We start from the raw sequence: 26304 nt of genomic DNA on the forward strand, positions 1-26304 counted from the left end.
GTTGTCTTTACATTTGTTGTTCTACCTTCCTCTCATGGAACTCCATGGTCTCCATATGTAGCTGACCCTGGCCGGTTTTCCACATCACTAGAGGATGGGTCTACAAGCAGAGTATGACAGGATTTCAGTGCTACAGAAAACAACTTCTCACACAATAGCTACATCATTAAGCTCAAGCAATGAGTATCACTCAGCTGAGGAGTCACCAGAGCACATTCAGGTCACATATTTATCAATGTAGGGATGCACAGAAAAGCACTGATTGGACAAGTGTAGAACAAGATAAAGCTTTGTAATAGACTAAGCTGGGCATTGCCCTGTGCTCCACTCTATTCCAACACAGTTCATGCAGGGCATTACACTCTTTGGTGAGGAATATCATTATCTCTTCTACAATGTTTCTTAAGGTTTTTGTAGTGTTTCTAGGGGACATGGAGTGTCAAGTAACAGGTAGATGTGGGAATGATACCTCAACATTCTTTCCATTCACCACTACTATCTCACTGTTTACAGCTAGACATGTTGAACTTTATGCAACTGCTTACCTTATTGGTTCTTGTCAGCGGTAGCAGTGTAAGCACATGTTTCCATCATGTAGTTTTCCTGGAAATTCGTCGTACATCCCGATGGCCATCTTATGAGTTGCGCTCTGTACAGGGGGACTTGTGGCTCGGAGTCTCATTCAACTTTAATTCTGAACTACTCTTCTCTGCGACTGTGTTGCAGTGTGCTGATGAATACTCACTGATGCCCTCCCATGTGGCTTTCTGCAGAGTTTTCTACTGCTGGCTTGAATGGCAGAGCTTTGTGGTTTTCAAGGCCTTCATGGGTCGAGACACTTTGTGGACACCAGTAGTGAAGCTAGTATCATGGTGGGCAAAGCCATCTCCTGGGTCCTGGAGGGCATGTGCAGCATATATCATCTGTCTTTTTGCCCCATGTGAAGGCAGTAAGAAGTCAGATTCAGGAAGTGAGAATGTCAGAGAACTATGTAGGGTTGGTAGGGTAACCACGGCTGTTTCTGGAGTTCTTGAAGGTGTTTTCATTTCTCCGAGTGTTACTATCAAAAGTCCCAGGTAAAGGTACATTTAGATGCAGCGCCATCTTTGGTTTTAAAAGTGCTGACCTTTTAAGCTTGTTGCTGCAAACTCGTTCTTCTTGGTTGCACATGTGTATTACCACTGCCTCAGACCAGCCATGTGTGATGGGTTTGGAATTTGTTTGTCTTGTGGTGGGTTTGGAATAACTACAAATGTATTCCTGCTTGTGCAATATTCACTTCTGATTAGGTCATGGCTGGCGGCTGTATGTTGGTGCAAGACTTGTTTTTTGTTTTTTTAATGAAAGCTGATAGGGAGGTGTATATAGTGTTCAAATGGGTCATCCTGAGTATTGTCTCATGGCTTCTCTTCGGCAGATGTAGATTCCTCTATCAGGTGGAGAGGTCACATAGCGGAAAAAACGTTGTGGTAACTAGCATATTCATTTAGCATAATGATTGATCCTGGCGCTGTAGATTACAATGTTCAAGTGGTATGCTTAAAGTTGTTAGCTCAGTTGTCCCATGAACTCAAGGGGTTGTTATGGAGTTCAGAAGGTAGATGACATTTGGCATTTCAATGAAATGTAGTAACATTTATAGGTCGAGTAGTATAAGCATCTCTAATGATGTAAGCAGCTGGTGGTAAATTAGTCCCTTGTGTGCCACTTTTGGTTTGTGTCCAACTTGTTGGTTGGTATATGTATCCATGTTGGTTCTTACGACACCTGTACCATCTGTCCATCTGTGTTCTTGAAGTCTGGGACACTAAAGCATGTTACATTCACTCTTTTCTGTTGCTTGTTAACTATGAGATAGCGTAAGCTGTCTGAAGTGTAAATTAACTTGGTATTGGCTGGCTGGGATGCAGCTTTCAGCTGCTGTTCTGTTTGGTGCTATTTGAATGCTGTGACATGTCAGTGAGGTGCAGTGATGCTTGATTTGGGTGACATTGCAACAGATGTGAGAAAAAGTGGAGCTATGCACTCTATTGGTTCATGCGATTGTGTGAGCAAGTGCGTTGCAGTTTGTCCTTTAGAGTTTGTTGCAGCTTTTTTCTGATCCGACATACTCATGCTGGTTATCGAAAGCCCTTTTATGGTGTAAATAGGTTTTTTAGTTCAGTAGTACATTTTTACAGGAGTGTTTGTCTGTGCACTAGATGTACGCACTCACTTAAATGTCATTATGTTTTTGTAATCTTTGATTTTACTTCATATGGGTCTCTCACTCCAGCTTTCTTTTTTGCTGCATACTATCTTTTAAATTTGCCATTCTGTTTGGCAAGGATCCTTCTTCTGATGACAACAGGTGGCGGCTCCTCCGCTAAGGCGGAGGAGAGTCACCCCACTGCTCGTTGAGCAGTGGAAAATAAAAATAAAATGACAATAACAAGACGTTATTATCATTTTAGTTTTCTTTGCAAATCCGACCATGTCGTGCGGGGCTCAGCTCCCAGCCATCAGAGGGAGCAGGAGTGGTTTGCACTGCGCATGAATGTTTGGCCAGCCTTCTGGGGACATGGGCCCTTGGACTTCTCTCCACTGGGCTGGCTGGAGAACATGGTACTCCCAGGTACTGCTTGAGCAGCCAAACAGGCCACTCTGACCAATCACAACGCTGCTCATGGAGTGTTGTCATTGACTGGGAGAATCCGGGAGCCTGGGTGCTTTTGGTGCAGCAGAGGAGAAGATGGAGGAGAGACATGCGGCAGCAAAGAAGAAGAAGGTACGTTTATTTTATTTTTTATCCCTTGCCCCCCCACCCCGCCACCCCCGTTCCGAGGCAGCCACCACTGATAGAAAGTATCATTGGTCACAACCTATGGAAACCAAACTAGCAGACATCTTTCTCACTAAGCAACAAACCCACTCCTTGCAATGCAAATAATATCACCACGTTTATGAAATGTCTGATGAATCTACACTGTTGAGCAGACTTGTCTCTGGACAAAAAATATATATTTATGAGAATGTCTGCTTCACAGGTCTTTCGAAGTGCCAATGGAAACTCCTTCATGAAACCCTGTAAAGTGGTTCATTTAAATCCCAGGAGAGAAAGTGTTACTGGAGAAACTCATCTAGTTTTTACCTATCTTGTCCTAGTATCAGATTCAGATGACCAAACTCCAATTTTAAGTTGGTGAATCTATGTTTTAAATCAATAACATGTTTTAACATTATGTCGCAGATTGGCACCAATGTAATACATGTATGGACAAAATATTTTTAAAGAGAGATAACAGATGAAAAAAGAGATATAATAGCAGCTCTTTTGACTATCTGGCGGATTGCTGTTTACTCCCTAGTAAGGTGTCGATTCCGATCCTGGAGAAACCGGGTACGAACCATCGGACGGAGCATTTTCTCCGTCCGACTCGTACCCGGTTGTAACACCTTACAAATATGCAAGTACGATTCGCACGGAAATACTATTTCCGTACGAATCGTACAAAACACCGACCGACGAAAATAAACATACAAATGTGATCCGGGAAAGCGCCGACGTGACGTCGGGACGCATGCAGCCTGCGTTTCACGAACCAGGAAGTACGATTCGTACCCACAGCAGTCCGGACGGCAATATTTTTACGGCACCCAAAAAGTGCCGGGAAAGCGAAGTACGCCGCGAAACGACCAGATTAGGGGGCCCAGTACGCACCGTACCCCCACCCGTGTATGTACACCCGTGTACATACGAGTCGTACCCCCACCCGTGTATGTACACCAGGGTACGTACGCACCGTACCCCCACCCGTGTATGTACACCAGTGTACGTACGAGTTGTACCCCCACCCGTGTATGTACACCAGTGTACGTACGAGTCGTACCCCCACCCGTGTATGCACACCAGTGTACCTACGCACCATACCCCCACCCGTGTATGTACACCAGTGTACGTACGAGTCGTACCCCCACCCGTGTATGTACACCAGTGTACGTACGCACCATACCCCCACCCGTGTATGCACACCAGTGTACGTATGAGTCGTACCCCCACCCGTGTATGTACACCAGTGTACGTCCGCACCGTACCCCCACCCGTGTATGTACACCAGTGTACGTACAAGTCGTACCCCCACCCATGTATGTACACCAGTGTACGTACGCACCGTACCCCCACCCGTGTATGTACACCAGTGTACGTACGAGTTGTACCCCCACCCGTGTCTGTACACCAGTGTACGTACGGACCGTACCCCCACCCGTGTATGTACACCAGTGTACGTACGAGTCGTACCCCCACAGTGTATGTACACCAGTGTACGTACGGACCGTACCCCCACCCGTGTATGTACGGCGCGAAACCCCAGCGCGTAAGGGTTTCGCGCTGTACATACACGGGTGGGGGTACGGTCCGTACGTACACTGGTGTACATACACGGGTGGGGGTACGACTCGTACATACACTGGTGTACATACACGGGTGGGGGTACGGTCCGTACATACACTGGTGTACATACACGGGTGGGGGTACGACTCGTACGTACACTGGTGTACATACACGGGTGGGGGTACGGTGCGTACGTACACTGGTGTACATACACGGGTGGGGGTACAACTCATACGTACACTGGTGTACATACACGGGTGGGGGTACGGTGCATACGTACACTGGTGTACATACACGGGTGGGGGTACGACTTGTACGTACACTGGTGTACATACACGGGTGGGGGTTCGGCGCGTATGCGGGCACATGTCTCCATGGTTGCTATGGGAGTTCGGTCCGTACGGTGTTTTTTTCATACGGTTGTAACATCGGACGCACGGGACGGATCGTACTTGCGCGCTCGGACTTCACTTTTCACATTTGTACGTAAAATCGTCCGGGGATGTGTCGGACACGTTTTCTGACCCGAGGACGTGTGGGGGAATTTTCCCAATGCGATTCGTATGGACTTTTTCCCATACGAATCGTACTTGGCAGTTTGTACGGTACTTGTACGATTCGTACGGTAAAAAATCCGGATACGATTCGTACGGGGAAATTTTTTCCAGGATCGGAATCGGCCCCTAGGTGTGGGGGAACTTTGTTGTCTGAATCGCAAATCAAAGTATCACTTTGATTCCCTCACTCAACATTCGTAATAGTTTGTCCTTTAAATCTGTAAGTGTGAAAGTGAAGGCCAGCTTATACCTGAAGACATTGTAGTTTGTCTTTTTTATCTTTTTAAAGGGGTGTCCACAACTCCACAAATTTGTATCAGAGATGCATTGAGGTACATAAAGCAATATCACAAATCACATTCATATATAACCAGATTAAATATTAAATATATTGAGATCCATATTATATAATAAATATAGTGCACTGATACAACTTGATGGTTTAAACCAAAGATAGCTTTTAAATATATTTAAAGGGTGAAAGTACCAAGTACTAAGAGTGTAAGTTTTTATTCACTCATAGAAACAAACAGATCCCAAAGCTTAAAACATTTTGAGGTAGAACTTTTTTGGGATAGCAAACAAAAGCTCCCAGTGCCTAACTCTATTAATTTTTCTGATCAAGCATCTCATTAATATTCCATTTATCTATATTCAGCTTGCACAGAATTTGAATCATTAATAGAAATTATACATACTGAAATATAGAAGACAACAGTTTATCTAATCTAGTGCATTCCCATATAATATAGGACCAATTTTCTACATCCGTATATTAATATCTAAAACAGTTACCAGGACACTGTGGATTGATATTATTTAAAACTGCAGAGTGTGACATATCAACCATTTAGGATAAAGTTATTTAATTTAATTCCAAACGTCAGGAGCTAGAATTATATTTTCCTGTTTGAGTATTTGCTAGAGATTTGTAGAAAGGTAATTTTTTGATTAATAGTCATAAAAAAAAATTCCCAATCCCTTAACTTCCTAGACACTGAATGTTCAATCAAATTGATTACTATTTCCTTATTTCTAAGAATCTAGCTTGGATCGATACATTTTAAAACAGAATATATGGTATTATATGACCACTGTAACCAGTTTTTAATAGTGGTACCTTATCAATGTCTAACCAGATTAATCATCTATCATTGAACAGAAAGTCGGATAATTTCACAACAAATGTATTGCATAGTTTAAAGACAAGCAGACTCTGTTAGACCAGTTGCGGTGTATTTGGCAACATACACAACCAGGGTGCACTGTGAAGGCGCCAAGGCTGGTAGACGTATTGCCCTGCTGATAAAGGTGTATCGCCTGGACACCCACATCATAGCCATTAAAGATGAAGCAGGTAAGCTGGCGCATAAAGAGGGTGAGATTATTCTACAGAGCCTTCGAAGGTTAATATGTCACTTTATATTCAGGCATGGAAGACCCTAGTGATGAGACTCTAAATAGGTTCCTTAATGAAGTGGGTCTCCCTCGGGTACATTAGAAACTCGTAGATGTGATGGAATCCTCAATATCTGATAATGAGGTTAGAGGCACAATTTAAGTACTGGCAAGGGGTAGGACGCTGGGGTCTGATGGAGTGCCAATAAAGCTTAACGCTACTTAGGCTCAATTAATCCTTAGGTTAACTAATCTCTTCGTCTGGAAGAGAGTGGGGATAGCTCCCGACAACAACAATTATTTCTCAATACTGAAGTCATTGCCAGATTCAGTAAGTATGTCTTCATACTGGCTGTTACTACCTTAAATACAAAGTACAAGGGGGGGTTGTGGCTTGCACGCTGACGAAGATGGCCACCTTCGTGTGAAGCTCTGCAGTGGACCAGGTGCCGGATCTTTTCTGGACAGACAAGTATTCCCTGCACTGTCAATATCAGAGTCCTTGAAGCTATGAAGGGTTCCGGACCACATATTGAACAACAAATGTGCCTGTAGTAAGCAGTTTGCTGAGGTTTTTTCTCACTTTCTGTCAGGTGCGTTTCTCTCATTGAACTCGTGCCTTCCATTTTGAATTCAACCCCTTCAACACTCTGCCTGCCTCTTCCAGTATTTTTGAGTATTTACAGCTTTTGCCCGCATTTTTTTCAATCTTCTTTGACTTTAGTTCTCTGCCTGCCTTTTCGAATGTGTGAATAACAGCTGTTATGTTGCCTGTAACTGCTTTCTGGGCATTTTTGCATGATATTAGGAGTGCTCATTAATATATCTATTGAGCAGGGCTTATTTCTATGGAAAAGTATTGTTTACGCCATATTCCTGTTTGCTTAACAGGCTGTAAGGTGCGGTTTTACCTACATATTTTTTCTCCTATTCTTTTGCTGGCTTTTCCAATATCCTTCTAATTTTTTGAGGAACCTTGACTAGTGTATGTCTCCAGTTCTTTCTGGTTTCCACATACACATTTTTTCCCAGACTCTTTGAAGTATTGCCTTATTGCCCATTCCTGGGCTATTTTTGTTTATGGGGAAACAAAACCTACTCAACTTATTGTTACTACTACTCCTATTTCTCCATCTTTGGCAGACTATAATCCTTTTAGTATTCTTCAAGACAACATGGAGCAGTACCATCTAACATTCTGCTTCCTTCATCTAAGCCTGCATTTAAGTTGATCTCCTCCTCATCGCTTTCGTCAAGCAAACTGATTAAAAAAGATCCTCCTACGCCTGCTCCATCTCCACCCCCAATATCTATGGAATTAATTCTTGAAGAGATACAAGCACTATAACCATATATGGAAGAAACATATGCGTCTCCAAACCATGATGATAAATGGTCAAATATGGAGCACAAAGTTCACCAAATGGAGCACCGAATTGACTCTTTTCAACATTTTGTGAATCAAGTTCCTTTTATTCATGTGGAAATTTCACACCTAAAAAACAAGTTGAAAACCTTGAAAATCGTGACAGACGCAATAACTTACGTATTACGGACTGATGGTGGGACTTGAAGGTTCCAACCTTCTCTCCTTTTTTCAATCTTTTCTTCCCAAAATTCTTGGTTTTCCTGAAACTCCAACATTAAATATCCAAAGAGCACATTGTTTGGGCCATAACCCACGTTCTGCATCTTTGTCAGGCAAACCAAGGGGCGTTATTTTGATTTTTGGGAATATACTGATCTACTGAAGGTGTTACAAGCAGTAAAACTGAAAGGCAAGCTCTCATGGCGGGGATCTACTCTTTTCTTTTCTCAGGACTATACTAAAGCAACGGCAGACAGGAGGACGACATTTTTGCACATGAGACCTGAATGAGGCCAGATATGGCCTTTTCCATCATTGCCTTTTTAAGGTGACTTATAGAAACAGAACCCCAAACTATGAGCATCCTGATCTATTGCAGCAGTTCTTGGATAATTGTAAAGAAGAAGAAATGGAAGTTGCCCGACTATCTAATGTTTGATTATTTGTTAAAATTTCTTTTTGAGTATAACTTTTGTTTTCTGTCATCTTTTATCACTTTGTTGCTATGTTTTTGTATAACACGTTTTCTTTCTCTTATGTTAGTTGTAGTTTTCATGTTTGCTCAGCGCACCTCCTAATCCGTCCGGATAATGTCTTCCCTTTCCCGTTCTTCGTCCTGGGATTCCTACTCGGTTGTGTTGTCTTCCTTAAGTGGATTCACCCCCCTCATTTTCTGTGTATGTTCTTCGTATGTCCTTTGTTTATTCTTTATATGTTTTCTGTCTCTATTTTTTCTATCTTCTCTTGCAGCTTTTATTCTATTCATATTGGCTTTTCCCATGGACTTTCCACATTTCTAACATGTATTTTTCTTCTTTCTTTCTCCTTTCATTCTTTTCCTTGTCTCTATTTACTTAATATTTCTTGCTTTGTGATTATGCCCTTTCCTCACATATACTATCCATTTCTATTGCTATATTGATGTTTTTTCTATGTTGATTTTCACTACATATCTGATATTGTGTGAAACATCCCGAACAACAAGGTCAGAGCCACGAATTCCCAAAGCCCGCAAGCATAACCACGCTTGTCCGAACAATGACTTTGCCTTAACCACACATGTGCGTGGTTAAGACAGAGTCGCTCTAGTGTTCGGGATGGTCGGGGAGAGAGGAGGGTCAGAAAGAGGACACAGACAGGTAAGTGGGGTTTCAGGGTAGTTTTCAAGGGGGTGTGGGTTCAGAATAGTTTTCAGGGGTGTGGAGGATCAGGGTAGTTTTCAGGGGTGGGGGTTTGGGGTAATTTTTAGAGGTGGGGTTAGGGGTAGTTTTTAGCGGTGGGGGTTTGTTCTAGTATTTAGGGGAGGTGGGGGCTCTGGGTAGTTTTTAAGGGGTGGAGGGTTTGGGTAGTTTTTAGGGGTGGGGGTTTGGGTAGTTTTCAGGGGTGGGAGGTTCGAGGTAGTTTTCAGGGGTGAAGGGGTAGTTTCATGTGTCAGGGGTTCGGGCTAGTTTTCAGGGGTTGGGGTTTGGGCTAGTTTTAAGGGGTGGTGGGGTTTCAGGGTAATTTTTAAGGTAGGTGAGGGTTTGGAGTAGTTTTCAAAGGTGGGGGTTCGGGGTAGTTTTTAGGGGAAGTTGGTTTTTGGGGTAGTTTTCAGGGGAGGTGGGGTTTCAAGGTAGTTTTAGGGAGGGGAGGGGGTTCAGGGTAGTTTTTAAGGGGTGGGGGTTCGGGATAGTTTTTAGGGGTGGATCGGGTTTGTGGACATTTTCAGGGGGATTCGGGGGTAATATTCAAAGGAGATGTTTTTATGGCTCAAGGAAGGGTATGATATTATTGTTTTTTGCTGATCGTTGTTATTGGTTTAAATCTTTATATCTGTTATCCATAGTATAGATGACTTTGAGAATTATATCCTAGAATGTTAAGGGTTTAGGATCACCTATAAAACGCCAAATGGTTTTGTTACATGCCTCTAATCTAAAAGGTGATATTGTTTTATTGCAAGAAACTCATGTAACTCAGGAGGAAGTATCTAAATTTAAACATCAATGGGTTGGGCATATTTTCGCCTCTGCAGGTTCAGGGAAGCATAATGGTGTATTCATTCTATGTGATAACTGTTTGGATATACAAGTTATAGGTCAAGATGCTGATACTGAGAGCAGATGGGTATCTGCCTCCTTATTAGTAACTAAAACTCCGATGACAATTTTTAATTTATATGCTTCGACCATTCCAGATGAGTCGTTTTGGCCCCAGATATTGTCTAAATTAATGCATTACAGTGATGATTATTTATTAGTAGGTTTAGACTAGAGCATGGTTTATGACCCACTTATTGATAGACGTTCCAAAACCAAATTCATTCCTTCACACGTACATTCTCCATTTACATAAACTGCACATCAAAGGTCCCTTGTTGATGTCTGGAGATTATGTAATCCTACTCTCCAAGAATATACGTTTGTCTGTCCTGTACATTTTACTCAGTCCCGAATTGACTATCTGTTCCTTTCTAAATCACTTAGTCTCATTCTGATATAGACTTCATATTAATTTAAGACCATGCTGCTGTCACGCTAGATTTAGATCTACTTCCACCCATTCAGAGTCTTAGGAAATGGAGATTTAACAACTCTCTTCTTTTAGATCCCATTTTTACTCCAGATTTTCAAGAATTTGCTAACACATTTTTTGTAGAAAATGAAACTACAGATAGTTCTCCGCAGATTGTTTGGGACATCTTTAAAGCTGCTTCTAGAAACTTCATTATTTCTTTAGTTGCTCATTAAAAAAAAATCTTCATTGAAAAATTCGCAGTCACTTAATTTGAGAATTAAACTATTAGAACAATCTTTTTATCCTACAAATGCGAACACTTAGCTTGAGGAACTAGGTAATGCTAAATGTACTTTTAATACACTTTCAACAAAAATTGCTAATTTGTATTTACTTAGATCTAGTGCTAAATAAAATGGAGGTCAGAATAGGGCAGGGAATATTCTTGCTTATTACTTAAGATTAAAAATGAACGTACTAGGATTGATTCCCTTCTAACTTCTCCTAATCACATTGTTCATAAAAATTAGGATATACTCTCAGAATGTACTCATTTCTTTAAGACTCTCTACACGTTGGACCCTCTTTCTTATCAGGATGATATTCTTCAATATGTATCCTCTGTCACTTCTCCCTCTTCTCTTAATGTAGATTATTCCTCTCTTGATGCAGAAATCCAGATTCATGATATTCTTACCACTATAAAAAGCCATTAAAAGAGGGAAAGCTCCTGGTCCTGATGGTTTAATTGCAGCGTTTCATGTCATTTCTCACAAATTCGTATTCCTAAATTACATCAATTGTTTGTTCATATCTTCCCAGAAATCTGGTGGGTCTTTTCAAGAAGCTTTAATATGTCTCTTTCCCAAAGATAACAAATACCATACATTGTGCAAATACTATAGGCCTATTTCTTTAATTAATTTAGATTGTAAGATATTCGCAAAAATACTTGCCCTCCGTTTAGATATTTTATTGCCCCAATCGATTGGAAAGAAACAATGTGGTTTTGTCAAAAGTAGACATATTTCAGATAACTCCAGATTATTTTATATTGTTCTAAGTCAATTTAACGCATATAAACACTCATTAGCAGCTATTTCTTCAGATGCTGAAAAGGCTTTCGACCGTGTTAATTGGTCTTGTATTTTTTCAACGCTTTCTTGGTTTGCTGTTGGTTCCAAATGTATTAATTATGTTTCTTTGCAATATTCTTCTCCTAAATCTTCTATTTTAGCTAATGGAGTTGTTTCTACATCATTCCTCCTTTATAGAGGTGTCTGACAAGGCTGCCCCCTATCTCCCTTATTATTTATTCTTTCCCTAGAAACTTTTTTAATAAAAATTTGTATGAATTCACATAAGGTTTTATCTATGGGAACACTTTGCTCTTTATCTCACAGCCACAAACTTCTTCACCAGCTTTTTTAACAGAGGTGGAGAATTTTGCTTTAGTTTCCGGCTTCATTTTAAATGTTGATAAATGTGAAATTTTCCCCCTAAATAAATTATGTTTTCATGCAGATTTTACAGCCTCTTCTTTCCACTGGAATTCAGGTAAATTTAAATACCTTGGACAGTGGTTTAGCTCTTCTATTAGAGAGAATGTCACCTTAAATCTGAAAGAATTACAATCAGTATTACTTTTGTTTATATGTCATTGGCATCCCTTGTTTTTATCTTGGTGGGGTCTTCAAAGTTCAAGTTCAAAAGACCTTTATTCGAATTTCATAAAATCCATAAAAGCACAACAATAAGAACAATTCGTTTTCGCAATAAATCAAAATACAATTTCATAATTATTAAAAACCAATACAACTCTCATCAGTCAATTTTCAGGGGTTTTCCATCATTTTACGTGTGCGTATTATCAGTCTAAAAAAAGTGCTAGTGCGAAAAATTAATTCATCTGTATCCAGGGAAAATAACATTGAGCAAGACTCCCCCAGAGAGAGGGGTCTTTGTTTTCTAAAATAAGGAGTTAAAAACCAGTTAATATATTTTAAATAAAATTTACAGAAGAATAGGAAGTGCAATTCATTCTGTGTACTAGTGCCATCGCACGGACATGGGTTATATTGTGTTGTGTGGTGATACTCAGGTGGGGTCTTATAGATACTATCAAATTAATGTTAGCTCCTATAATCTTGTTTTAACTGTCTAATATTCCTATAATATTTCTAATTCTCATTATAAAAAAATCTATAATATTTTATCCAAGTTTTTATAGAACAACAAGAAAGCTAGAATGTCTATTCTTAAATTCAAAAGACCTAAACCACTGGTCTCCAACCATTTCTGTACTGAGAGCTACTTATTTTCAATGAAACACATTGAAAGCTACTAGTATTATTACTGCTGTATAATCTCAATTTCTTTATATGTAAATTTAATTCAACCAAGCAAAAGCTTTTGAATTTAATAGGCTGGGCTGCACACAGGTGATCAACTCAGAGGTAGCTTGAGAGCTACAGTAGGTCAGCAGCTACGGGTTGGAGACAACTGACCTAAACATACGGGAGGTATCAACGTTCCCAATTTTCATTCTTATCATGCAGCTTTCGCTTTCTTTCTTAAACAATCTTCTTTTTTGTTATCTGACAATGATTCTGCAATCAATCCTTTGTGGGTAGATCTTAAAAAATCATTTCTTCATCCATTATCTTTTTAGGAGTATCTCTCCTTAACTTATAAGCCTTTATCATTATCTCTTCCTATTTTTAAAAATGCTTGTAAGGTCCTCCAGCCAATTTTCTATTCTCATCAAAACACTAAAACTCAATTTTTAACTTCATCAATTTGGTAAAATAAACATATTAAAATACATAATAAACCCATTTTTGGAAAGACTGGTTTGCTAAAGGACTTAGATGGACTTCTCAACTTTTTCAAGATGGTGTTTGCATTCCTTTTACGATGGCTCAATCACGTTTTTCTTTCCTTCATCTTATCAAACTAAGTATTTATCTTTAATCTCTGCGGTTCAGTTCCATATAATCAGTTTTCTCCTAACTATATACCTAACTCTCCTGCATCTAGTATAAAATTGATTAAATGTTCCTCTCCTTCTGCATCTCATATCTATACACACTCAACTTCATTTCGAGATAAAACAGAGGTGGAATGTTCTTGGGAGTCCGATTTACAAACCTCTTTTTAAACTTTATTATGGAATATAATTTGGAATAAATAAGTAAGTCTTCCAGAGCAGCAAATACAACTCAAACGTTATTTTTTATTTCCAATAAACTCTTGGGTAAACCAACTAAATTACATAGATTTGATCCCGATATTCCCTCTACTTGTTGGTCCTGCACCAGTACTCCAGCAGATCTTAAACATATGTTATTTGAGTGTCCTTCTGTCCATAATTTTTGGATAAGAGTTTGGCAACAGATAAATACTATTTTTCACACACAAGTTCCATTTTCCATATCTAATATTTTTATAGGCAGCGTTTGTGAGGATTTGTCAACTTAATCTAGCAATTTTCACATAATTGATTTACTTCTTGCTGTTGCTTTTCAGCAGATTACCAAGTCATGGAAGCATGCTTCTTCTATATCTTTTCAGGCATGGTTATATGAAGTCTGATATCATCACAAATTAGACAGAGCATATGTACCCCCAGTTGCTCTCACTATTAAAAGAGATTACCTCTGGTTTCCCATAACAAATTTTTATATTTTTCTGCAAGCAGGTCATGTACACGTAATCCTCGAAATTATGAGGTAGCTAAACCTCTGTTAACTTTTTCATGCTTGTTATTTATAATTGTACCATATCTGCCAGTTTTTATGTTTCTTCCTTTAGTAATATTATAGTTGTTCAATTTGCTTTGATGGTATACGATTGCTATTTTTCCTTCCCCTTCCTCTTTTTTCTTTCTTTTTCTTGCTTTCCCTTTCTACCATTGTTTATGCTTTATTCATTATAATTATTGCCCCAATGATGTCACTTTGGGTGATACAGCCCTTCGCTAAAATTGCAGCTTCTATGCCTGTCCATAGACGGAAGGAGGGTGGATGCCTAACAATGGGGGACTAGGAGGATAAGATGATCTGTGTACTCCCCATTCAGATAAAATGGGCAACAGAAGTGGAAGGTCCTTTAACAGAAAAAGATTGGATTAAAATACACAAGGGGGTTAAACGAATACACGGTTTAAACTGATCCAATGCAATTTTGTGCTTCAAACCCCCAAAATGCTGAATAGAATATACCCAGGGAAGTCCGGGCAATGTCCCCGCTGTGGTGAAAGGTACGCAGATTTTATACATATGACCTGGGCTTGCTCAACTTTAGACCCTTATTGGACCAAAAGTTTAGTCAAACTAAGGAAGCCACAGGATGGGTGATCCCTAGGGAGATCGGTACGGTCCTGTTGGGATTACTTCCTAATCCTAAACACAAAAACCTTAGTAAGAAATTCATGATGCTAGGGCTTGAACTTGCAAAGCGCTGTGTAGCCATATCCAGGATGAGTCACGCCCGCCAGGAGCAGCGATGAGGGTGAAGGATGCTTATGAATGGGCAACAGCAGAGGCTGTTCGATTGTAACAAATAAGACATGATGAGAAAATAGAAGATGATGTACGGCCTGGGAGGCAATGATCAAAGATATATGGGAAACGTAACTACCTGGAGCTCCTTTGCCTTTGAATCCTATTTCTGGGAACACTCAACAGAGAATAGAGTAGTGACTAACAACAGCCTGATGAGCCATGAGCCACTATATATTGTTTTTTAAAATTGAGCTCTGGTGTCTAGTGGGCTTTCTTTCCCCTCGGGGGCAGATTGGGGGTAATCACTCCCATCTGCCCACCCGGGGAGCAGAAAGACTGTCAGCATAATTATTGGGGGAGTGGAGGCATGGTCATGCTCATGATGGGCAGCCCTCACCCCGATATTTATTTTTAAATGTCCCTGGTGACTAGTAGACTTTCTGCTGCCCCAGGAGGGCAGATGGGGGTAATCACCCCCATCTGCCCCTAGGGGTAGCAGAAAGACTACCAGCATATGTTGTTAGGGGGACAAGGCAATGTCCATGATGGGCAACCTCCATCACTATTCTTTTTTTAATTAAGCCCTGGTGTCCCTGGTGGGCTTCCTGTTCCCCAAGGGAGGTCCTCTTGGGGGTAATAACTCCCATTCACCCATGCGGAGCAGAACGACTGTCAGCATATGTTATGGGGTGTTGGGGCATGCCATGTCCATAGAGGGCAGCCAGCACCCCTATATTTTTTTTCTGTATATCCCTGGGGTCCAGAGGCTTTTTGCCCCCCCTTGAGTGGATTGGGGGTAATTACCCCATTCTACCCCTAGAGGGACATTAAGACTGTCAGCTTATCTTTAGCGCTGGGGTCATGGCCATGCCCATGATGGGCAGCCCTCCCGTATTTTTTTATATTTCTCTGGGGGTTAGTGGTCTTTCTGCCCCCAGGGGTGGCAGATTGGGGGTAATCACACCCAATTGCCACCTGAGAGGGGCAGAAAGACTACCAGCATAGTTTTATGGTGGAGTTGGGGCATGGCCATGCCCATGATGGGCAGCCCCACCTCTATATTTGTTTTTATATGTCCATGGTGTTGAGTGGACTTTCTGCCCTCCCTGGGAGTTATATGGGGGGTATTCAATCCCTCAGCCCCCCGGGGGGAGGGGCAGAAAGATGCCAGCACATTTTGTAAGAGGTGGGGGCAAGGCCATGCTCTTAATGGGCAGCCCCCACCCTATATTTTTTTAAATTATTTCCTGGAGTCTAATGAGCTTTCTGTCCCCCCCCCCCCCCCCCCCACCCCCAGGGGGCAGATCGGATGTAATCACCCTCGCTGCCAGCCGAAAGACTGTAAATATCAAATGTAATGGTGGAAGCACAAACCCTTGCCTAGGAGGCCGCTCCCCTATCCCTGGTGTCTAGTGGGTGGATCCTTGCTTGGGAATCACTCTCCTGGGGCGATCCCCGAGCTGCGATCCACAGGGCAGGGATATCATTGGAAAGGAGGGGATTCTTCCCTTGCTGATATCTTTCCCACCCCAATCTGTGATCAGGCTGAGATATACCCCACGAGCACCGATGGAGTCAATGTAAAATGAGCCCATCGGCTAGTTTTACTTCACTTTAGTGTAATGACGTAAGCGCGCCCTGCGTGCTGATCGTCATTACAGTAAAGGTTAAAAAAAAGACACAGGCTGATCGGAAAGCTCTTGCAGAGCAGCCCGAGTTTAAAATATTATAAAGGGGTCCCGCACCAGAGGGTCATTTAAATACCTCCCCAGTGTCGGCCAATGGCTGAAAGATGCACTGGGAAGATAGTACAGGTGTCGACCATTGGCCGACACCCGCACTCAAAGGGTTAATTTAAAGTTAGTGTTAATGTAGATTTATAACATACTGTTCAAACCAGTGCAACCCATGTTAGGTTAATAGTTTTGGTACTAAGAGAAGAGTAACAGGAACAGCAGGGGTAATACTGCTCCACAGCATGCATCTGTATTATTCAAGGCTCTACAGCTCTATGCAATACTAGAATGTGTGAAAAACAAAAGTGTACCTCAGGGTCTATCTCTTTTTGTATTGTAGATATCAATGTGTGACAGAAGCCTGTGTGGTCGCTGTTGTGCTGAAGATTCTGGAGTTAGCCATACCGAACTACTGTGACATCATCCATGGAATGAATGCTGATAATGAGGTGAAAATGAGGGTTGTGATTTCATTAAACAATTTCATGGAACACCATTACTGTGAAATCATTTCACCTAAACTTTTTAATGTAATTTTTTTAGATGAATGGCATTTACCAGAAACCAATTTTTTGAATATAATTTTTTCTGAAATTGGCTATTGCATGTTTATATTTTTAATGTGTGAATGCAATGGTTGCAGGTCTTACTTACATTCTTGTCCCTGGTATTTATTTCAATGCTTTACTTCAGGGGACATTACTTCGGATGTATTTATTTTACGCTGGCAAATGATTACTTTGGATGCTTGGAACTGGCTGACCCCTTACCATCCCTAAACACCATTGATCCCTTTACACCTGCATCCATGCCCACTCACCAAGCCAAATCGACACCCTTCCCTGACACTAAAAGCCCCTTCTAACCCAAACTCCACCCACCCCTGTACCCTAAAAATTCTTAACCTAACCTAAACTACACCCATCCCTGATCTCTAAAACTCCACTATTCCTGAACCCTAAAACCCTCTTAATATCCTAAACTCCATCCATTCCTGAACCACAAAAACACATTTTTATGTCTAAACCTCACCCACCACTGAACTCTTTAAATCCCTTACAACCCCTAATCGCCAACCATCAAAACCCTTTGCCATCCCTAAATATCACCCATCCCTGACCCCTAAAACTCCTCGATACTACTGAACACCATCCATACCAGACCCCTTAAAAACCTTTTTTAAACTTAAACTCTACCAATCCCTGATAACTGAAAACTCCTTTCTACTTCTAAACTCCACCCATCTCTGAACCCTTAAAACCTGCACCACTTTAACTTCCACCCATTACTGCAGCCCCAAAACCTTTCAGCACTCCTAAACTCTACACATCACTCAACCTTAAAATCCAATCACAGCCCTAAATTCTGGCCATCTGCGAATACTAAAAAATCTCTTAACACTCCTACACTCTGCCCATCTCGGAACCCTAAGAACCCCTCACCACTCCTAAATTTCATTCATCCGTGAATCCTAAAAATTCCTAAGCACTTCTAAACTCCACCCATTCCTGATTCCTAAGAAATAATTTCTACACCAGAATTTGCATATTCCTGACCCCTACAAACCCTCATCACCACTAGTTAAGTTCAGTTCAAATAACTTTATTTGGTCTAGTTAGACCATAAAAGTATAAAACAATCACAAAGCATAAAAACATATCAGTGTGTGGTGATCCAAAAATAAATAAATCACCTTCAGCCACTTCACCTTCCGGAAACTCACCACGCACCTCCGCACTCAACAGATCCCCTGCCGCAGCTGGAGCAAAGTCACCGAAGACCAGCTCAACACCACCCTTGCCCGAAGCTCACCTGCCGACCCCACTGACCCCGACACTGCCGCCTGCAACCTCAGGCAATGGATCGACGACTGCTCCAACACTATCGCCCCGATCAAGAAACCCTCCAATAGACGCACTGACAGGAAAGCCAGCTGGTTCACCACGGACCTCCAGGCCTCCAAGCAAAACTGCTGAAAACTCAAGAAGGAATGGCACCGCGAACAAACACTGGACAGCTATGCAACCCACAAGAACGCCATCCGCAGACACCATCACCTCATCCGATCCGCCAAAATAGCCTCCTTCAAAGACCGCCTCGACAACAACGCACACAACAGCAAAGAGCTCTTCAACATCGTGAAAGAACTCTCCAACCCCAGCTACAACACCAACGACATCCCACCATCGCAAGACCTGTGCAACTCCCTAGCCACCTTCTTCCAAAGCAAGATCGCAGACATCCATGACAGCTTCAACAGTAAGACAGCCACCGACACCTCAGACCCTCCGGCCAACATCCACATCGACACCCTGTTCGCCTGGACCAACGTGGACCACAACAACACCATCAAAATCATGAGCGCCATCCACTCCGGCTCCCCGTCAGACCCTTGCCCGCACCACATCTTCAACAAAGCCAGCGCCACCATCCCACCCCATCTCCGCAAGGTCATCAACACCTCATTCAAGACCGCAACCTTCCCAGAGAGCTGGAAGCACGACGAGATCAACGCCCTACTTAAGAAGCTGAAGGCGGATCCGAGAGACCTCAAGAATGTCCGGCCCATCTCCCTGCTCCCGTTCCCAGCGAAGGTCATCAAGAAGATCGTCAACGGACAACTGACCCGCCACTTCGAGGAGAACAACATCTTGGACCCATCCCAGTCCAGGTTCCACAGCAACCACAGTTCCGAAACCGCCCTCATCGCCGCCACCGATGACATCAGGGCCCTGCTGGACAATGGTGAAACCGTGGCCCTCATCCTACTGGACCTCTCAGCCACCTTCAACACAGTTTGCCACTGCAACCTACGCACCCGTGTCCACAACGCAGGGATCCGAAATAAGGCTCTAGAATGGACCACCTCCTTCCCCTCTGACAGAACCCAGAGTGTCTGCCTCCTGCCTTTCCGATCCAAAGCCTCCGAGATATCTGCGGCGTACCCCAAGGATCCTCCCTCAGCCCGACACTGTTCAACATCTACACGGCACCTCTCGCCCACGTAGTTCGACTGCACAACCTCAACATCCCCTCCTACGCCAATGACAGCCAGTTGATCCTCTTCCTCACCAAGGACCCCGTCACCGCCAAAACCAACCTCCACGAAGGAATGAAGGCCGTCGCCGAATGGATGAAGAACAGCCGTCTGAAGCTGAACTCTGACAAGACGGAGGTCCTCATCCTTGGCTCCACCCCCTCAGCCTGGGACGACTCCTGGTGACCGACCTCTCTGGGAGCAGCACCGACACCCACCGACCATGCACGCAATCTGGGGTTCATCCTCGACTCCACACTCTCCATGACCAAGCAAGTCAACGCCTTCGCATCATCCTGTTTCAACACCCTCCGCATGCTCTGCAAGATCTACAGATGGATCCCCATCGAAACAAGAAGAACAGTTACCTAAGCCCTCGTCAGCAGCAGACTGGACTACGGAAACGCCCTCTACGCAGGAACCTCAGCCAAACTCCTGAAAAGACTACAACGCATACAGAACACCTCTGCACGCCTGATCCTCAACATCCCTCGCCACAGCCACATCACACCCCACCTAAGAATCCTGCACTGGCTCCTCGTCAACAAGAGGATCACCTTCAAGCTCCTCACCCACGCACACAAGGCCCTCCATAACACCGGACCGGCATACCTCAACAGACGACTCACCTTCTACACCACGAACCGCCAACTCCGCTCCACTGGCCTCACACTCGCAACCATCCCCCGCATCTGAAGAGCGACCACCGGCGGCATATCATTCTCCCACCTCGCCGCGAAGACCTGGAATACCCTCCCCATCCACCTGTGGCAGACCCAGGACCTACTTACCTTCAGGAGGCTACTCAAGACCTGACTGTTCGAGCAGTAGCAGCACCCTACCACCCCCCCAGCGCCTTGAGACCCTCACGGGTGAGTAGTGTGCTTTATAAAAGCTCTGATTGATTGATTAAAACATCACATAAGAACAGTCGCCTTCTGTTTAATGGCACGTTTAATGTATACAGCAGCAAGAATACTGATCTTGATGGTAGGCAAAGTTTGCAGATAAATGAAAGCCGCTCTGCAGTAGCGAATATTTGCCTCCCTAAGAATGAGCAATAGATAACATTGCCTCAACAGCAAGTAACATTTACCAAAAAAATAAAATGTAAAGTAGGTTGTGGTGATTGATCATCACAGGGGCGCAGAGGTAGTTGTGAAAAATAGGAGCTTTATGATGGAAAGTCAGCCAAAAAGTGCTGACTAGTAAAAATGTGTGATGGTTGTTGCCTACCGATACTCAGTATGGCACAGGACTGACGACCAGACTAATCCCCATAAAAGCCTGACTGTTGGCTTATCTACACCCTTCAGCATTCTGCCTTCAAGACATCCCTCTAAAAACGTGTTCTTCAAAGTAGCAATGCAGCTGGCTAGCGTTCTACTGGGAGGGGGAAACAAATCCTCCCACCCCAAGCTGCGCAGATGCTCTGAATATACTTTATCCTAGGAATAGGCAATGGTCGAGTTTCAGGCACTCTGCAAGCACAGCCCTATTAAAGAAAGTCTGGTTTTTAGTCCAAATTCTAAGCCACTGAAACAGGACTTGAATTTTTATAAGATCGCTAATGTTCCAATCCCCACTTCTGTGTGCCAAATAAGGGAGATAGCAATTTGGGGGACAGCTAAGAGCTTCTTAATAAAGCCATCCTCAATTGTTTCAAGGCACCCCTGATCTTCAATGCCCCACAACCCTGCCCTGTAAGAAGCAATACAACAAACAAATGATGGACGGAATGCTGACAATGCAGACATTCTCCCCCAGTCAAGAGATCTGGGTTAAATCCATCGTTCTTTTGCCCACTACGCCACCCCAGTTTAGACATGGCCATATGCAAATCAGTCTTGACCCTGTGCCTCATGGGAACAGTCCAGCCCGAACTGCCAAGCCATGTCTTCCCTGGACCGGAATCAAGCATCCTAGGACCGGTTTCTGGCTATCAGCCGTCATCAGCCAGGATAGCTTGACTCCAGTGGCGTAGTGAGCACGGGTCCCACGTCTGGGAATACCCATCCCACTTAGGGCGAAAAGCGTTACAACAAACAAATGATGGACGGAATGCTGACAATGCAGACAGTCTCCCCCAGTCAAGAGATCTGGGTTAAATCCATCGTTCTTTTGCCCACTACGCCACCCCAGTTTAGACATGGCCATATGCAAATCAGTCTTGACCCTGTGCCTCATGGGAACAGTCCAGCCCGAACTGCCAAGCCATGTCTTCCCTGGACCGGAATCAAGCATCCTAGGACCGGTTTCTGGCTATCAGCCGTCATCAGCCAGGATAGCTTGACTCCAGTGGCGTAGTCCTGGGGTGGTGTAGTGGGCAAAAGAACGATGGATTTAACCCAGATCTCTTGACTGGGGGAGAATGTCTGCATTGTCAGCATTCCGTCCATGCAGGTCAAACCCCTTATATTGGTCATAATTCTCCACAGTATGGACCTGTTGACAGAGTCGAAAGCAGAACTCAAATCCATAAATGCCAGGTTCAACTAGCCACACTTGGCCACAGTGTATTTGGCAATAAAGAAATATAGATTTAATGACTGCGCAACTGTGCCTTGGCCGGAGCGGAAACCAAATTGGAGTTGTGAATGTGTTGTGCTCCTCATAACTGCAAGCAGTCAAACAAGATTTTTCCCATGATCTTTGCCATGGAATTAATAAATAAGATGGGGCAATAACATTGGGGATCCGTTGGGGGGGACCAGTAACTAGGGCTGCATTGAGGACATTTATCAAGAGTGGGGCCCAAAATTAAGTGTTAGCTTTAAACATATCAGACGGAAGCCCATCTGGATCAGGGGCTCGCCCAACCCGACAACTTGCCACTGCCCACAAGACCTCACCCCGTTCAAAAGCTGGACCAGCAGAAAATTTAACGGAGGCTGCGAAACGGTAGAAGGGCTGGTCGGCGGCTGAGGTAACACTGAAGGAGTATAACCAGGGGTTTTAGAGAGCAAGGGACAACATAGAGCTTGGTGAAATGGGCAACCCAGATATCAGGTGGAATAACAGTATCAGTACCAGGATCTTTTTTAACCTCAAAATAGCTGCGATTCACTGTCGCTCAATAAGTCGTGCATTCCCTTAACTTGCTAGCCTGCACTAATGAGGAAAAAGCTGCCTCTCTAATGTTACCCTTCCTGGTTCTAAGGATATCTTGACACAGAGCTCTGCATCTCGCACAGCATCCTGATCTCTATGGATTTTTTTCATGGCAGCGAGTAGCTGGTTATGTGCATAGGTGTAGTTAACATCAAACACCTTTGCAGATGGCTTATAACTCATTTTAGCAAGAACCAGTAGGAGGTCATATGCTGCTCTGCAGAGATTATCAAAACTATTATGAAGCACTGGACCCGACCCCGATTATGATCAACTGCTAAACAGACCAGGAAACTGGCGATGTAGAGACCATTAAGTGCGCTAAAAAGGAAGGTTAATCAACCTTGGGCCAGGCCTTGATCACCCCACGATTCCTAGAAAATGATAAGCGAGAAGGTTGGACCACTAGAGACATTCTATGCATTTCATGCAGAGAAAGAGACAAAAGTCTATGGTCGCTGAGGTGGGAATCAGCAAGATTATAATCCAAAACCCAATCTCTTAATGATTTAGAGCAAAGAATAAAATCAATGTTGCTTGGGGTACCTCACCCCAAAAAGTGGGTATAATATTTGATTTTGAATTTAGGGCATCAAAGCAAAATATCAGGCTAAATTTAGTCAAGAAAAGATTAAGTTAATCCCCACGAGGACAATGTACAAAGTGGGATAGAGGAACCCCAGCCTCACCCTCCAATGCACAGATATTTTCCTTGGTGAACTGGCAGGCTTTTAAGGTAAAATCCCCCAACAATACCACAGCACTGCCCCCTTGAATAATACTAATACATTTCTCAATATCCTTAAGCAGAGAGCACGCTAGGTCAACCTTGGAATGGTCAAATACATTATTATATAAATTTATCAGCAGCAATCTTGTTGCATCTGATAGTATATTGAGTCACAGGTTGGCCATGTCACCTGTGCCGGAAATGTAAGTGAAATGAGCATGGTGAGACCATCCTTGGCCCTGCCCGTAATCCCAGCCACCGCAGGTGTATGGTAAGTAGCATACCCGTCCACAAAAATAGGGTCAGTAAGCCAAGTCTCTTGGAGACAGGTAACAGTATGGCGTTCAACAAACCTCAGGCAATCATGCCTGTCCCATTTGCTAGCTAAACCAGCAATATTTCACGGGGCTATGGACAATGATTGCTTTATTTGGCTATCAGTGTCCTCAATGGAAATAGGCATTGCTGCTAAAGGGCATAAGGGGCGTAGATTCAGTGTTAGGCCCAACCATAATGTAGTAAAATGGGAGGCAGGTAGTGGAATAGGGAAATGTAAGGCTGTTAAAGACTGAGAGCCTGATTCACAAAGGTAAACTTGCGCTTCAAAGTAAGTTTAAGATTGTTTGCTATTCACAAAGGTATTTACTAGTAATATATTTATGAGTGCAGAGTCTCAACACATAAAAAGGTAGGTCTTTTGATGTGCAGAGATTCCGCACTCGTAAAGATACTACTCATAAATCACTTTGTGAATAGCAAACAATTGTAAATTTACACAAAACTGTAAGTCTACCTTTGTGAATCATACCAATGGAAAACTGATTAAGTGAGGAGGAGTGGCATTGGGCAGTTCTTCTTTCCCTCTTCCATTACAGGCTTCATCAAACCACTTTTATTAGGTAGAACTATGTGGAGTGTTATGAAGACTTACATCACAGGAGAGGCGCAGCATTCTCAGATAACAGCAAACCACAATGGTACAGATCACCATGTGTCACGTTAACATTTGCCGCCAATACTACCAGCTAATGATGATGTTGCTGCTGCTTCTTCCCAACATTGCTGCTATTTTACAGGCTTAAAACACTAGTGTAGAGGACAAGATATGATGACGTGGCACAGGTAGCACAGCAAGGGTGCTGTGAGCCTTGCTGCAAACAGAGGAAATGGATAACCATCCACTGGTTTAGTAATAAACACAATGCCTAATTTGTGCCGGTGGTTTATGGTCCTCGGCACCGGCACTTAATTGCCGGCACCTGAACTAAATTGCCTCAACCTGCACTTATGACAGCTGCCACATGAGTGTGATGGTTAGTAGTTGTGTAAATACAGACAGTGACAATGTGTGGTGCAAACTGCGGTGGCCTTCTGATGAGGGCTCTGGCAATTATTTGATTACAAATTAAGCACTGAATAAAAGAAATGCTACAATGGGGGTGCAGTGGGCATGCCACTGCATCTGGTGCACTATTGTTAGTTACGGTGCTCTGTGGAGCTTTCAAATTATAGGTGGAATTGCAGCACTGTACCTCATACCTTCACCTCTGCATTGTGGCTCCCCAACAATCACCTAAATTCATATGTTCTGGGAGCTCTGGTGCAGCAGGGAGCATGAGAGATGCAAATGACAAGAATGCTGACAAAAGAAACAGCGGGAGGCAGCATGTTTGGATATGTCTACTACCATGCACACTCACATCCGTAACATACAAGTTCCACCTGCGGCCACTCTACCATATAGAGACTCACTACCCAATTTGGCCTAAACAATTTAGGGCTATATTCAAGCTACATTACTCATCAGACCTTAATAAATTACTATGTATATCAAGTCAACAACCATTCACTGTGATCAATGCAACACTATACATAGTATTTATTAGCTCATGTTTAGGTACTGATTTGCACTTACTGTACAGTACTGACTATATATGTATGGCAGATACACATAAGTAATAAATAATCAAATGTATGCATGCTTTGGCTGTTAAAACTGAAGGAGAAACTGCTTTAGAATCATCACAAGTGTTTTGGGACCTATTCACACATGTAAATTTACACGCAAGTAGATCTACCCATGTAAACTTACTCTTACACTTTGTAGTAAATGTACTTTTCTTGTTTAGTCACCATTTTCGAGTGTATTTACTACAAAGAGTAGACTTGCATGTCGCTACTTTCTGAAACAGGGGGTGGAACCAAATGTGTGTGTGTGTAAAGTTGCTACTAGTAATGTTTCACATGTAAGTGGAGGTCTCCGCCACCGGGGCTCCATATAGTAAAGAACAGGGAATTGTTTTCAATGTATTAAACTTTTTTTTAAATTAGTCAAAATATTATCATGTTACACGTTAATGCAAATTAATTGCATATGTTTATTTTAAATGTAGAGCTAAAAGTAATGCTACAGTACTATTAACTGAATTTTGAACTAAATATTAATGTTATTTAAATGCATTAAGTTTAATAAAAAATAAATTAAGATGTATTAATACAATTCCCACCTAAAGTAAAATGTTTACATGCAATTATTGTGAACTAAAAATTACAACATGTATTTATAGAATTAGTTTGAATTAATTATATTATTTAAAAAAAAAGTTATATTTGGTTTGAAACTAAAAAGGCTATTAAAATATTTATAATAAAATAATAGTTTTTGTTATTCATATATCTATTTTTATAACATTCAACTTAGAGTCAATATATTTCCAGAGTCAAAATAAATATTTTATTTTAACGTTATTTTCTATGGGGTCTCCATCTATATT

At 42.5% G+C, this 26304-nt stretch overlaps 1 protein-coding gene across 1 annotated transcript in view; it reads right to left on the minus strand.

Annotated features, from left to right (window-relative positions):
• LOC146829404 (putative defense protein 2) overlaps positions 1 to 26304 on the minus strand; it is a 118530-nt gene that overhangs the window by 13036 nt on the left and 79190 nt on the right. The gene's annotated exons all lie outside the window — the stretch shown is intronic.

The sequence above is a fragment of the Triturus cristatus genome, chromosome 5_2, assembly GCF_964204655.1.
Source record: "Triturus cristatus chromosome 5_2, aTriCri1.1, whole genome shotgun sequence".
NCBI lineage: Eukaryota > Metazoa > Chordata > Amphibia > Caudata > Salamandridae > Triturus > Triturus cristatus.